General features: G+C 44.8%; 1 protein-coding gene across 12 annotated transcripts in view; it reads right to left on the bottom strand.

Moving 5' to 3' along the window:
- The window catches only part of NUMB (NUMB endocytic adaptor protein), a 152276-nt gene that overhangs the window by 86146 nt on the left and 52363 nt on the right, over positions 1 to 13767 (bottom strand). Inside the window, exon 1 of one of the 12 annotated variants that reach the window (XM_069730953.1) lies at positions 6120 to 6224. The exons of the other annotated variants lie outside the window; for them this stretch is intronic. The gene's annotated coding sequence lies outside the window, so the exon portion shown is untranslated. Of the gene's footprint in view, positions 1 to 6119; positions 6225 to 13767 lie in introns of those variants that run through there. 12 annotated transcript variants of the gene reach the window in all.

The raw sequence follows: 13767 nt of genomic DNA, 5'->3' as shown, positions 1-13767 counted from the left end.
CTCTGGCTGTTTGCTAGAATGGAAGGTGCCGGATCCGGAAAATGACGGATTCCGGTGCCGGATTCCTGTTTTTTTAAACTGAGCATGCTCCAATTTTTTTTTTTTATCCAATAATCTAGATATGCTATCCAGATCCGTTGAAAAAAACGGATCCGTCACATCAGTTTTTCACAATCTGCGCCAGATTATTATTATTTTTTTTTTTTTCAACATTTGCCGGATTGTGCCTGATGCAAAAAACCTGATGTGTGAAAGTAGCCTTGGAATCTTTGCTTGTTGTGCTACTGTGTGTTTTTACAGAGTCTTCTTTACTGCACTCCAAAAGGAACAAATGTGAATATCTCTGCAATGGAATAACGCAGTACAAAAAAATGATTTTTTACAAGGTATTTATCTCCATTTTTTTCCTTGAACAGATCAAAAAGTCATCTGAAACACCAAATACATTGCGGGTTTTCCAGCAAACAATCAATACACAAGGTAACCTGACATTCCCCAACGTTACAGAATACCTGCTCTATGGATACTGCTGCTTCACAACGGGACATTATATAAAATGCATGAATGAAACTAACAGTTCTCGGCAGTCATGCCAGTTTCAGTTATCATAATGGTGTGGCGTTACTACAAGGAAAAAGAAAAGGGCTTGAAGGGGAAACCCCTGGGATCAACTAAAAACCACAAAAAGGAATCCCTGCATTTCAGATTACATGAAACCAAGAGGCTAAGCACTTGGTAATTAGGATTTATAACCATGCACAGCAGAGGCCCTCCAGGTAATGCCCTGCCCAGGAGGCACAACATTCTCCAGCTGCTCGGTCATAAAGAGCAGGGACTCCCACAGTGTGCAGGGTACAGCAGCAAATAAAGAACAGTTCAAACTCCCACAGCAACAAATATTAGATGAAGGACATCACTGCTCAGAAACCATCAGAACTAATGCCAGCTTTCAGGATTTGGAGGAATCGTAAAAGGATAATTGTCGGCAGGATCTAACCTCCTAAGTAGTCTATATAACTTGATTTCTGATCGGATGTTTATTCCACAGAAATCCAGGTTTTTGTTTTGTTTTTTTCTTACATGCAAATGAGCACTAAAGATCTATGGGCCGGACATAGATCTCCTTGAGAATCTGCCTCTTTATTTTAAGCGGAAGGAGGCGTTACCAGTGTGAGACGTGTAGATCAGGAGAGCAGACTGTCAGTCATTACATACACACAAGAGACAGCACCTCATAGCAGAAATGTGATTTTCTATTCACAAAACGTATGAGACGCTGTCTTTTGTTTAGGGATATTGGACATTTTGCCAAGAAGGACTCCTTGGATATGACGTGCGCTTCTCCTATGGGGAAAGTTAACCCTATATTCCCATGAGGTGCTGTGTACCATTAGTGTATTTGTCAGTTATTACATGTCTCACACTGGTAACACCCACCTTTCAATTATAATAAGCTCTGGAGGCAGATTCTCAGGGAGGTCTATGTCTGGACTAACCGCTCATTTACGTATAATGAAAGTTTGGATTTCTATGGAATAAGACATCAGATCACAGATATCAAGGTATTATATTCGACTATCTAGGACTTCGTATTAAAGGTGACAAAGATGAAAGGTGACAAAGGGCAGAGCTCTGAGTGGTTTGGTGGAGATGAATTTTTTTGTTTGATCCGATTACTCTAAAAGTTGCAATGAAACGATATGATATTAACAGTGATGATGCAATGCCACCCAAGCAGAGTGCAGCAATGGTGCATGTAGCTCCTTCAAAGACAAATCCAGCAGTATCTTTAACAAGGCCAGTCTGTTTCTCCATTACTGAAAAATCAGCATTTGAAATGCTATGCAAATTAGACTGCAGAACTATGGTACAACTGAAGCCTCTGTCACTCCAGCTCTATTGCCCACACAGCTCCTCCTGTTTACTGAGTATTTATCCTGTGCCACTTCAGGTAAAAGAGCCATCTCCTAGCCTGAAGAAGTCACACGCCATAGAGACTAGTCATTCAAGCAGGTAGACTGGGGGAGGAATAGAGCTGGAGTGACATAGGCTTCAGATCTGCAACTAGCTCTACATCCTCATCCAAAAACATATACAGGGCAGAACCGCTTGCAAGGCCAAGTTTAGACATCCATGAAACACGCCACGGGTATGGACCATTATGCATGGACCGGGTACAAGTCGCCAAACCTCATAGGCATACATGAGGCTATGGAGTACGTTGAGAGTACACCACTGTCTGTACAAGCACCGCATTTCAAAAACCTATGAATTTGACTTTATGCTGCAAACAAACCCTTAAACAATTTAGGATTGGAGGCTACATATTGATCACCATGGATCTGCTTTTGCATTATTAGAGGCATCAATTGGTCATAGGTGGTCATTATAAAATAATCCCTCAAATGTAATATACAATTTGTTTAATGCAGAATCTGTGAAGTGAAAACCTCAGTGTAACTTTACATTGTACTGTCTGTGTCCACAAAATTTATTCATACAAATATGGTTCCCAAGGATCACCCACACACAGGGATGTCATGGGATACAGCACATACTAACTAGATAAACCAGAATCATTTGCGTAGCTGGCCTTCTTTGTATTCTGCCATTATGGAATATTTCAAAATATCATTAACCTATAAAATCCCATTAAATTGCCCTTTATTCAAAACCTGGTTGGATGGATGAGACAGGCACTGTTTATATCTGATGTCGAGAACCTGTTTGACAGCAAACAGAACGCAGAGCAGCACCCACAACAAGGTCTGTCCCAAGCGTAGATCTGTCATTTGGGGGGTGAAGATGTAAATGGCATTATAAAGATGGCTTTTATATATTTCATCCAGGAAAAAAAAAAAAAGTCAAAGTCACCGTCCTATAATCCAATGTTAAGGTTCTAAACAATCCTAAAACTTCATCACGCCTGCAGTCACAAAATATTGTATTCGCCTGCCATACGGCGGTACTATTTATTTCTCCCACTTGCGCAGGTCTGACTCATCTCCTGCTCCTTAAGACGTGACCTGAATTATTACCTGGATCGTCACGTTGGAGATCAATTGTACACATGTACTCTAGTAAGACACTGATATCTGAGAGGAAGACTTCACTATAAAAGATTGTGAAATGGAAAAACAACATTAATGGGAACGCGCACAAAATCAATTACGCTATTCACACCTTTCAAAAGGGGCGCAGCCAGGGGAAATGTATATTAACTTACCGGTATTTGAAAAGCATCTTTATTTTGGAAGTTATTATAAAAATCTCCCTTAACATAAGATTCAATCGCAAGTATCAAAACATACAGCGTATTTAACACATACAAGACGTTGTGACCTTCTATTGTTCTTTCTAATGGAGTAGCCAGAATCATATTCATGTCCAACCTCTACACTATTGCCTCCACCCTGTGCCAGACATTGCATTGATTACCAATCCACTACAGAATACAATACAAACGTATTGCTTTCACACACAAAGCTCTCTACAGTTTTTCAACACAATACATCTCCTCCATCTCGGTCTATCAACCTACCTGTGCTCTCTGTTCCACTAATGACCCATTACTAAGATACTCTATAATCTGAACCTCCAACTCCCATATTTAAGACTTCTCTCGTGTTGCACCAGTTCTCTGGAATGCACTATCCCGGACAATTCAATTAATTCCCACTATCAACAGTTTTAAGCGTGCCCTAAAAACGCATTTCTTTAGACTGGGGCCATTACCTCACTTCATTAATCAAGTATTCCATTTTTGCACTTCCTACATTTTCTTTAAGAACCTGGTCCATCGGAGAAACTGTTCACACACACACTTAGGCCGGGGTCACACTAGCATATTGCATCCGATGCGAGATCATCGGATGCGATATGCTAATGACACTCGGCTCCTGCTCGCAGCAGAGCAGGAGCCAAGTGTTATGCGTCTGTGCTCCGATTCTCTCGCACAGGGAGGATCGGAGCACAGCTGTGGAGGAGGCGGAGAAATTAATTTCTCCATCTCCTCCATTGCTGGGGTCCGCTTATAGCGCACATCACTCGGATGATATCCGAGTGGTGTGCGCTGCCTCACTCGCACCCATAGGCTTATATGGGTGCGAGTGAGCCAAGAGTTTTCCTCGGTCCGAGACAATCGCAGCATGCTGCGATTGTCTCGGACCGAGGAAAACGGCCGACAAAAAGTCGGCTGGTGGGAGCGGCCCCATATGGTAACATTGGTCCGAGTGCAATGCGATTTTTTATCGCATTGCACTCGGCCGTATTACGGTCTAGTGTGACCCCGGCCTTAATAATAATAATAATCTTTACTTTTATATAGCGCTAACATATTCCGCAGCGCTTTACAGTTTTGCACACATTATCATCACGGTCCCCGATGGGGCTCACAATCTAGAATCCCTATCAGTATGTCTTTGGAATGTGGGAGGAAACCAGAGTGCCCAGAGGAAACCCACGCAAACACGGAGAGAACATACAAACTCTTTGCAGATGTTGTCCTGGGTGGGATTAGAACCCAGGACCCCAGCGCTGCAAGGCTGCTGTGCTAACCACCACGCCACCATGCTGCCCGGTAATAGCACTCTATCTATACACATTCTGGCTGGTGACAGATTCATGCAGCGTTATTTCAAAACCTAATACATCGATGGCTGGACCGTACAGTACATGCACTTTTTACCTTTTGTCTCTCTCCCATTTCCTCAGATTGTAAGCTCTTGTTAGCAGGGCCTTTGCTGCCCTTGGTAAGTGTGGAATTATATGCTTCTCTGCAATGTCCGATATTGCCTGCACAGGTCCCCCCCTCTGAATTGTTAAGTGCTAAGGAAAAGGTTCGCGGTATAAAAATTAACTTCATGAAACTGTACCATGCTCTGTTTATGATCCTGTCTGCTGCGTTGCGCATTGCTCAGGGGATCTAGCAAGAGATCAGTAAGGGTACCGTCACACAGTGCCATTTCGATCGCTACGACGGTACGATTCGTGACGTTCCAGCGATATCGTTACGATATCGCGGTGTGACACGCAGCAACGATCAGGGATCCTGCTGAGAATCGTACGTCGTAGCAGATCGTTTGGAACTTTCTTTCGTCGCTGGATCTCCCGCTGTCATCGCTAGATCAGTGTGTGTGTGACACCGATCTAGCGATGCATTCCTTGTAACCAGGGTAAACATCGGGTTACTAAGCGCAGGGCCGTGCTTAGTAACCCGATGTTTACCCTGGTTACCAGCGTAAATGTAAAAAAAAAAAAAAAAAAAAACAGTACATACTTACATTCCGGTGTCCGTCAGGTCCCTAGCCGTCTGCTTCCCGCACTCACTGACTGCCGGCCGTAAAGTGAAAGCAGAGCACAGCGGTGACGTCACCGCTGTGCTGTGCTTTCACTTTACGGCCGGCAGTCACAGAGATCGCGGCGGCCATTTTCCCAAAGCCGAGATGCAAACTCGGCTTTGGGAAAATGGCCGCCGCGATCATTAATGCGCATGCGAGGCATCCCGCGGCCATTTTCCTGAAGCCCCGTGCAGCAGAGCACTCGATCTGCGCACGCGCGGCCCCAGGAAGATGGCCGCCCCCACCGATGCAAGGGATTACAGCGCAGATCGCGCGCTGCTTGTTCACCACTACGCCACTACGCCACCAACGTAAAGCTGAGGAAGAACCACCGATGTCACCACGCCCTCCCGACCTGACCAGCCTGATTGACAGGCGAAAACGGCGACTTTGGTAAGTTATTTCTCAGCATACATGGGGAATCGGGGTACACTACATACACTATAGGAACACACAGCGCAGGCCCTATTTAACAGTATTTATAGCTCAATCTCAAAAAACGGGGTGACAGGTTCCCTTTAAAAGGGAAGTTATGTTTCATTTTTTGATTTTCTTGCATCTGCTGGTGTTAGAAGGCTTCCAAACAATAAATGGTGGCCTGGCCAATGGGCTGCTCACAATCAGCAGGCATTCCTGCTCCTCCAAGGAGAGATACTGTCTTTACAGGCAACTGAACAAACACATTAATGGCACAGAAAACAGAACACTGGGATTTCATTTTTCTGAGAGCATATAGGTCACTTAACCATCTCTACAAGAGGATATGTATCAGTTACCTACCATGTCCCTGTTTGCAGATGGTTACACGACAAATGGCTATTGGCTTTCCACAATGTTGCGCACAACAGGCAGCTTAGCCCTCCCTCCGAGCGGCTTCACACTGCCCTGCCAAAAATGAACAGATACTGCAAGAGCAAGTCAGGAAAAAGCAGCTTTAGTCTGGGTGCTATACCAAGTACCGTAATTTATAGAGAAAGACCCTCGGGGACTAATTACATACTGAGATACATAATGATCATGGGAATGGGATCAGCGATTATTTACACAGCACCAAGAATGCAGCAAAAACAAAGCCATAGGGGGATGATATAGTTAATTCTAAGAATAAAATTAAATTGGGGAGGGGGCAGCTGCTATTTAAAGATGAGACAGCTTCCAATAAAAAGAATAACATGCAGCAAGTAACAAGTTAGGACAGTAATGTGCGAGATCCTGATCTGCCAGCAGTGACCGAGCTCAGCGCTCTCTTTCCAGCTTTATTTTCTCTCCCAATTTAGTCCAAGTTCATTGTGAAGTTACATGACGAGTCTGGCTTATGCCAATAACCAAATTTTGCAACACGTGGAGAATAAACCACGCTGATGGCTGCTCCTGAACTGGACCCCTTTATTTCATACAATACCAGCAGCACAGGTTACCAAAACCTTCCAAATTGCTTATTAACTACATATGAGCATTTTCTGGTTTGTAGTTTTATCACCGGGTCGGATACAGTAATGATCGGGAACCAACGGATGTACAAACTTTCACTTTGATGATCAACTCCTCTTGTAAAAGGCTGGATATGCGCACTTCAACTTCATCAAAAAGGCATTAAAAAAGGGCGAGGGGGGAGGGACACTGCATGTAAAAAAAAAAAAAAAAAAAACACTCAAAGGCACCAAAAACCATGTCCTTTTTACGCAGCATGTTTGCAGCAGATTTTTCTGCGGAATGTGTGCACATAGCCTTACTGTATACAGCATATACTCTGCAGTGGAAATAATCTTGCCATGTTGCTGGGAGAATAGGGCTCCAGATAATGAGGCCGACGCCACCCTGATAAGACCAGTCCAATCCACAGCACACAGTGTGCAGAGGAGAGCCTCTATTTATACTACATACAAGAATGTAACATATATTCACTACTGAGAAACACTGGGGGAGGAACAAGTCCTGGTCACAGAGCTGCCACCGACACCATGGGCTGCAGGCCCTTTGTACAGGCAGTCTGAACCTTGTGCAATCCTCATCAGGACATTCATTTCCTTGTGAGCAATAAATAAGTCATTCTCCGATACAGGGAAGATCTCACAGGATAGGACCTGCTATACACAGAAAACAAAAGGGAGATTCCGACTGCCGACCCATTTGGAAGAACTCCACATTCCAAGGAGAGCAAATGTACAGGTGGAAAACAGTTGCGGAGAAAAGATTGAAAAATCTTCTGCGCTAAAGGTTTTATCACCTTGTGATTATCATTGTCTGGACTACATCAGTACCTGCCTGCTAGTCCGACTCTACCCCATCTATGATCAGTAACTCACTGTCTATAGCCAATGTTCATAGAGCACTTGGTGTGAGCAGGGTTAGCTTTCTCAGCTCTGCTGCATTGCTAAACCTAAAAACAGTCAGAATGGTAAAATAAGTGACACATTACTGGAATCAGGGTCTCTTTGCCAACATCATGCTGCTCTCAGATGAGGTAGCAAAGAAAAATCTGCTGACATTCATTTAAAAGGGAAAAAAAAATAAAATTGTAGTTTATAAAATGTATTTCAATAGTGATAAAGGGATCAGGGAAACAAGTGATATTACAAAACAGCACACATTAGTTTCACTCCTGTTTACATTTTAGAGCTTTAACATTTTTTTTCTTCTTCTTGCACGTCTGTGCCAAAGAAAAGGGGGTATGTCGTTGCCAAACACCTACACTAAAGGCGAAAAGACACTGGAGGACAGCACGCTGCACCCATGGACAATATTGATCTTATAGAGAAGCCCAGTTTAGCTGAGGACTCTTCAAAAAAGGTACTTTTCGCTTATAATCGTAGTGAAAAAAAAAACAAACAAAAAAAACCCCACCATACACACATTTTCAAGTTCTTGAAATTGGCAATATTGCAAAACGCTTTACAATTTATGAAGTGTTTAAAAATCCTCTGCATTCTCAAATAGAGAGATCCTTAATTTTATTGTTTACGACTCGTTGCTTAGTTTCCAGGCCACTGCTGCCGTCCATCACTGGTGAAGCAACCCCGCCTCTGTTTGAAACATTAAAAAGCGCAAAGTTAAGGGTAAGCGGTGTGAGGATACAGCTGGTAGGAACTGAACCAAGCAGGAGCCGGTCACCGCTCAGCAAGTACGTAGGCTAGAGAGCAGAGAACTCCTGAAATGGCGGTAACCCCTTTTAATAAACCATTTTTTTCTTTAAAAGTTTACTTCACTCAATAAATCCTGAGTATTCGAATACAAATGTAGTCTAAGAAAATGTGTCACCAGATTTATGTACTCCTGAGGTGCAAACAAACCCCTAAAAGAAAATGTCAGATGGAGGAAGAGTGTGTACATGCAGAGACAGATCGCAAACATGGCAAATGTAGTTTCTGGGCAGAAAGCAGCGTTTAAAAAGTTGCACTGAAAGTTAACAAGCGTGCCACAAGGGTGCGAGAAAATCATGGATTTCCATAATAAAAGAAAAGAGTCTCAGAGGAAGCAGAGTTGTATTTTGGCTAGAAAACACCAAGGTTACTTACCGGTAGCCGATTTTTCCAGAACCCATGACGGCACACCTGAGAGAGAGGGGATCCGCCCGGTCAGGACAGGAAACCCTACTGAAAATAAAAGGGCGGTACCTCTGTCACTTCAGTTGGTTTTCAGAGCATGAGAGGCACCCCTGGTTAGTACACATGGCAAATCCATCACCACATCATATTAACTAAAAAAAGCACCCAAAGCAATAGTGCACACCGAAAAGGTGATGATAGGGGGGGGGGGGGGGAATATACTGGTGCAGTCATGGGTTCTGGAAAAACCGGCTACCAGTAAGTAACCTTGGTGTTTTCCCTTCCCCCATGACGGCACACCTGAGAGACTTTTGTAGAATGAAACCTTAGGGAGGGACCACCGCTTGTAGTACCCTTCTACCAAAGGTTAGGTCAGCAGAGGAAGAAAGATCTAGCCGGTAGTGCTTGAAAAAAGTTGAGGGTGAGGACCAGGTAGCGGCCTTGCAAATTTGATCAATTGATACCTCAGCCTTCTCTGCCCAGGAGGTAGCCACGGCTCTGGTGGAGTGAGCCTTGATGCTTTCAGGAACCGGAGTGCCACCCGCAGAGTAGGATAAACTAATGGCCTCCCTGATCCATCTAGCAATAGTACTTTTAGCTACCCCACACCCTCTTTTGCTACCCTGAAAGTCTACGAACAGGGTTTGGTCTTTCCTCCACTGACTAGTCATAGATATGTATTGTAACATAGATCTTCTTACATCTAGCATGTGGAACTTTTGTTCCCCTGGATTTCTAGGATTACTACAGAATGATGGTAAAGTAATCTCTTGACTAATATGGAACTTTTGAACAAACTTCGGGAGATACGCCAGGTCTGGTCTTAGAACGATCCTGTCAAAGACCTGAGTATAAGGAGGGCATATTGACAGGGCCTGTAAATCACTTACCCTTAAAACAGTTCTACTAGTAGCCTTTACATCGGCACGTAGGGTAAGTAACTTAGGTGATAACTCCTGCAAAGGCTCAAAAGGGTCTTTAGTTAGGGCTTCTAAGACTAAATTTAGATCCCAAGGAGGGATTTTTGGGATAACGATCGGTCGAGATCTACTACAAGATTTTATGAACCGTGAAACCCATCTATTTGATGCAAGATTACAGTTACATAGGGCCCCCAAGGCTGAAACCTGAACTTTAAGGCTATATTCACACTTTGCGGATTTTGCTGCGGATCCGCAGCGGATTTGACCGCTGCGGATCCGCAGCAGTTTCCCATGAGTTTACATTTCAATGTAAACCTATGGGAAACAAAAAACGCTGTGCACATGCTGCAGAAAAATCCGCGCGGAAACGCTGCGGATTACATTCCGCAGCATGTCACTTCTTTTCTGCGGATTTTCAGCTGCTCCAATAGAAAACTGCAGTTGAAAATCCGCAGAAGAAAACGCAGTAAAAACCGCGATAAATCCGCAGTAAAAACCGCGATGGGTTTTCACTGCGGATTTTGCAATTCCGCTGCGGAAAAATCCGCAGTGGAATCTGCAAAGTGTGCACATAGCCTAAGGGTGCTGGTTGCAAACCCAAGATGTAATCCTACTTGCAGAAATTCTAGGATAGGACCCACAGGAGCCACCTCCCCCAATGGTTCACCCAGGAAGTTGAGAAATTTTTTCCATGTCCTACCATAGATCCTAGAGGTTATGGGTTTTCTGCTTTTCAATAAGGTGGAGATTAAACCTGGTGAGAATCCTTGGCGATTTAGTAACGCCCTCTCAAATTCCAGGCTGCCAGATGGAAGCCCTTCACCTGAGAGTATGTCACTGGGCCCTGGGTTAGCAGGTCCGGAACCTCTGGCAGAATCCATGGGTCCATTACAGACATCTGCCTTAGAAGGGAGAACCATGGTCTCCTTGGCCAGAATGGAGCTATGAGGATAATTTTCGCTTGATCCTCTCTGATCTTCCGGATCACAGCTGGAATCATCACTATCGGGGGAATGCGTAGGCCAGAGAGAACTTCCAGGGTAACAGTAGGGCATCTACTGCGAAAGGATGTTCTATTGGATTTAAGGAGCATAACTTTTTGACTTTTTTGTTGTGTGAGTTGGCAAACAAGTCTATTTCTGGTGTGCCCCAGGCTTGGACTACTTGTTGGAATATCTGGGGGTTTAGGGACCATTCCCCCTGTCTTAACCCTCTGCGACTCAGGAAGTCTGCTTGTGTGTTTTGTATGCCCCTGACCTGTAGTGCAGTCAGGGATGACAGGTGTTGTTCTGCCAACTGAAAGAGTAGATTTGATGCTTCCATGAGGCCTTTGGACCTCGTCCCCCCCCTGATGATTGATATACGCCACCACTGCTCGATTATCCATCAGGATTCAAGTATGGCGACCCCAGAGCAAAATGAGAAAATGTCTTAGGGCTTTTTCCACTGCCCATAGCTCTTTTTCGTTTGACCCATAGTTTTTATCTAACAAGGACCAGGTTCCTTGTACAGAGTGAGACCTCAGGTGAGCCCCCCCAACCTGTACCGCTTGCGTCAGTCGTGATGATGTCGACCGGACTTTGCCACTGGACCCCCATTGTCAGCTGGTCTTCCACCGTCCACCAAACTAGGGAATCCCTTACGCCCAGGGAGATACAGATTTCCTTCCCTCTTAACAGTCTGAGCTGAGAGAACTTCCCACTGTAGTTGTCTTAGGTGGAATTGTGCCCATCCTACTGCCGAAATACACGATGTTAACGAGCCTAGTAGGGACATCTCCTTTCTTAGAGTCATTGCTGGTTGATGTATTGCTGTACTGGCCAGGTTTATTATCTTGGCTACTTTGTTTTCTGGAAGGAGGCAGAGCTGACGCTCGGAGTCCAGCATTAACCCCAGGAAGGACTGTAGTTTTACTGGTAGTAATCTTGACTTGGGGATATTTATTATCCAACCCAGCTCCATTAGAGTTGATGTTACCACTGATACTTGAGTGCAGTGGGACTCTAACCTCCCTATTACAAGGAAATCGTCCAGATATGGGACAATTACTACATCCCGGGACCGGAGGTATGACACTACTTCCACCATTACTTTGGTGAAAACTCTGGTGGCTGTAGACAGGCCGAATGGAAGGGCTGTATATTGGTAACGCTTTACCTGATTCTGACTATAGAGAGCTACTCAAGTATTTCCGATATTCCTGATGTATTGGTATATGGTACAACGCATCTTTTAAGTCTATTACTGCCATGAACCAGAGTTGGAAGAGGAGTTTTATGGTTGGGTTTATAGACTCCATCTTGAAGGAGTAGTTCTCTATCGATTGGTTGAGCTTCCTTAGATTTATTATAGTTCTCCAACAGCCATCTGGTATTTGGATTAAAAAGAGGGGGGAGTAAAATCCGCCTCTATCTTCCCGAGTCGGGACCTCCTGAAGAACTTTTTTGTGAATGAGTCCCAAGACCTCGGTTTCCAGGGCAGATTGCTCCTGCTGGGACTTTCTTCGGGGAGTTATTATAAAGTTTTGCCTGGGTGGATGGATGAATTTTATTTTTAGGCTGCATTTGATAATATTCATGACCCAGGTACTGGGGGAGATATTTATCCAGGCCAGAAAGAAGAGGGAGAGTCTTCCTCCGCCTTCTGGCGTAATGTCATTGGGGGGGGGGGGGGGGGGGGGGGGATTTTTTTGCCGATGTACAGGGCCCTTTAAACAAGTAACCCGATCCTCTCTTATCCTTAAAGTCCTAATTTTTCCTCTCCCCTGGGGGGCGACCTCTTAAGGCCCCTTCACATTTAGCGACGCTGCAGCGATACCGACAACGATCCGGATCGCTGCAGCGTCGCTGTTTGGTCGCTGGAGAGCTGTCACACAGACCGCTCTCCAGCGACCAACGATGCCGGTAACCAGGGTAAACATCGGGTAACTAAGCGCAGGGCCGCGCTTAGTAACCCGATGTTTACCCTGGTTACCATGCTAAAAGTAAAAAAAAACAAACACTAGATACTTACCTACAGCCGTCCGTCCTCCAGCGCTGTGCTCTGCTTCTCTGCTCTCCTCCTGTACTGTCTGGGAGCCGGAAAGCAGAGCGGTGACGTCACCGCTCTGCTTTCCGGCTCACAGCCAGTACAGGAGGAGAGCAGAGAAGCAGAGCGCAGCGCTGGAGGACAGACGGCTGTAGGTAAGTATGTACTGTTTGTTTTTTTTTACTTTTAGCATGGTAACCAGGGTAAACATCGGGTTACTAAGCGCGGCCCTGCGCTTAGTTACCCGATGTTTACCCTGGTTACCAGTGAAGACATCGCTGAATCGGTGTCACACACGCCGATCCAGCGATGTCTCCAGGGAGTCCAGCGACGAAATAAAGTTCTGGACTTTATTCAGCGACCAACGATCTCCCAGCAGGGGCCTGATCGTTGGTCGCTGTCACACAGAACGATTTCATTAACGATATCGTTGCTACGTCACAAATAGCAACGATATCGTTAACAATATCGTTATGTGTGAAGGTACCTTTATTTCTCCTCCGAAAAAAAGTTTTTTTGGAATCTTTAGGGATATTGGGAAAAACTTTCTTTTTATCTCCTGCATGTTCTATTTTTTTCCCAAAAAGTAGTTGGCCGTCACATGGAATGGAGCACAGCTTATGTTTAGATGGCAAATCCCCCGGACAACCCTTGAGCCAAAGGGCTCTTCTTGCTGCATTGGACAAGCTCACTGCTCTGGCTGTTTGTCTTGCGGAATCTGCAGAAGAGTCTGCCAAGAAAGCTGCTGCTCCTTGCACTAAAGATATATTTGCAACGATGTCGCCTCTGGGACTTTGTCCCTTAGCTGATCCTCTATCTGCTGTAGCCAGACCATTAGAGCACACGGGCCGTACATGTCCCAGCAATTGCTGGCTTCAGGCCCCCCGCTGAGGCTTCTCAGATATGTCTCAGAAACCCATCTGCTTTTTTATT

This window comes from Ranitomeya imitator, chromosome 1 (assembly GCF_032444005.1).
Source record: "Ranitomeya imitator isolate aRanImi1 chromosome 1, aRanImi1.pri, whole genome shotgun sequence".
Lineage (NCBI taxonomy): Eukaryota > Metazoa > Chordata > Amphibia > Anura > Dendrobatidae > Ranitomeya > Ranitomeya imitator.
This window is presented reverse-complemented; position numbering and strand designations above follow the sequence as displayed.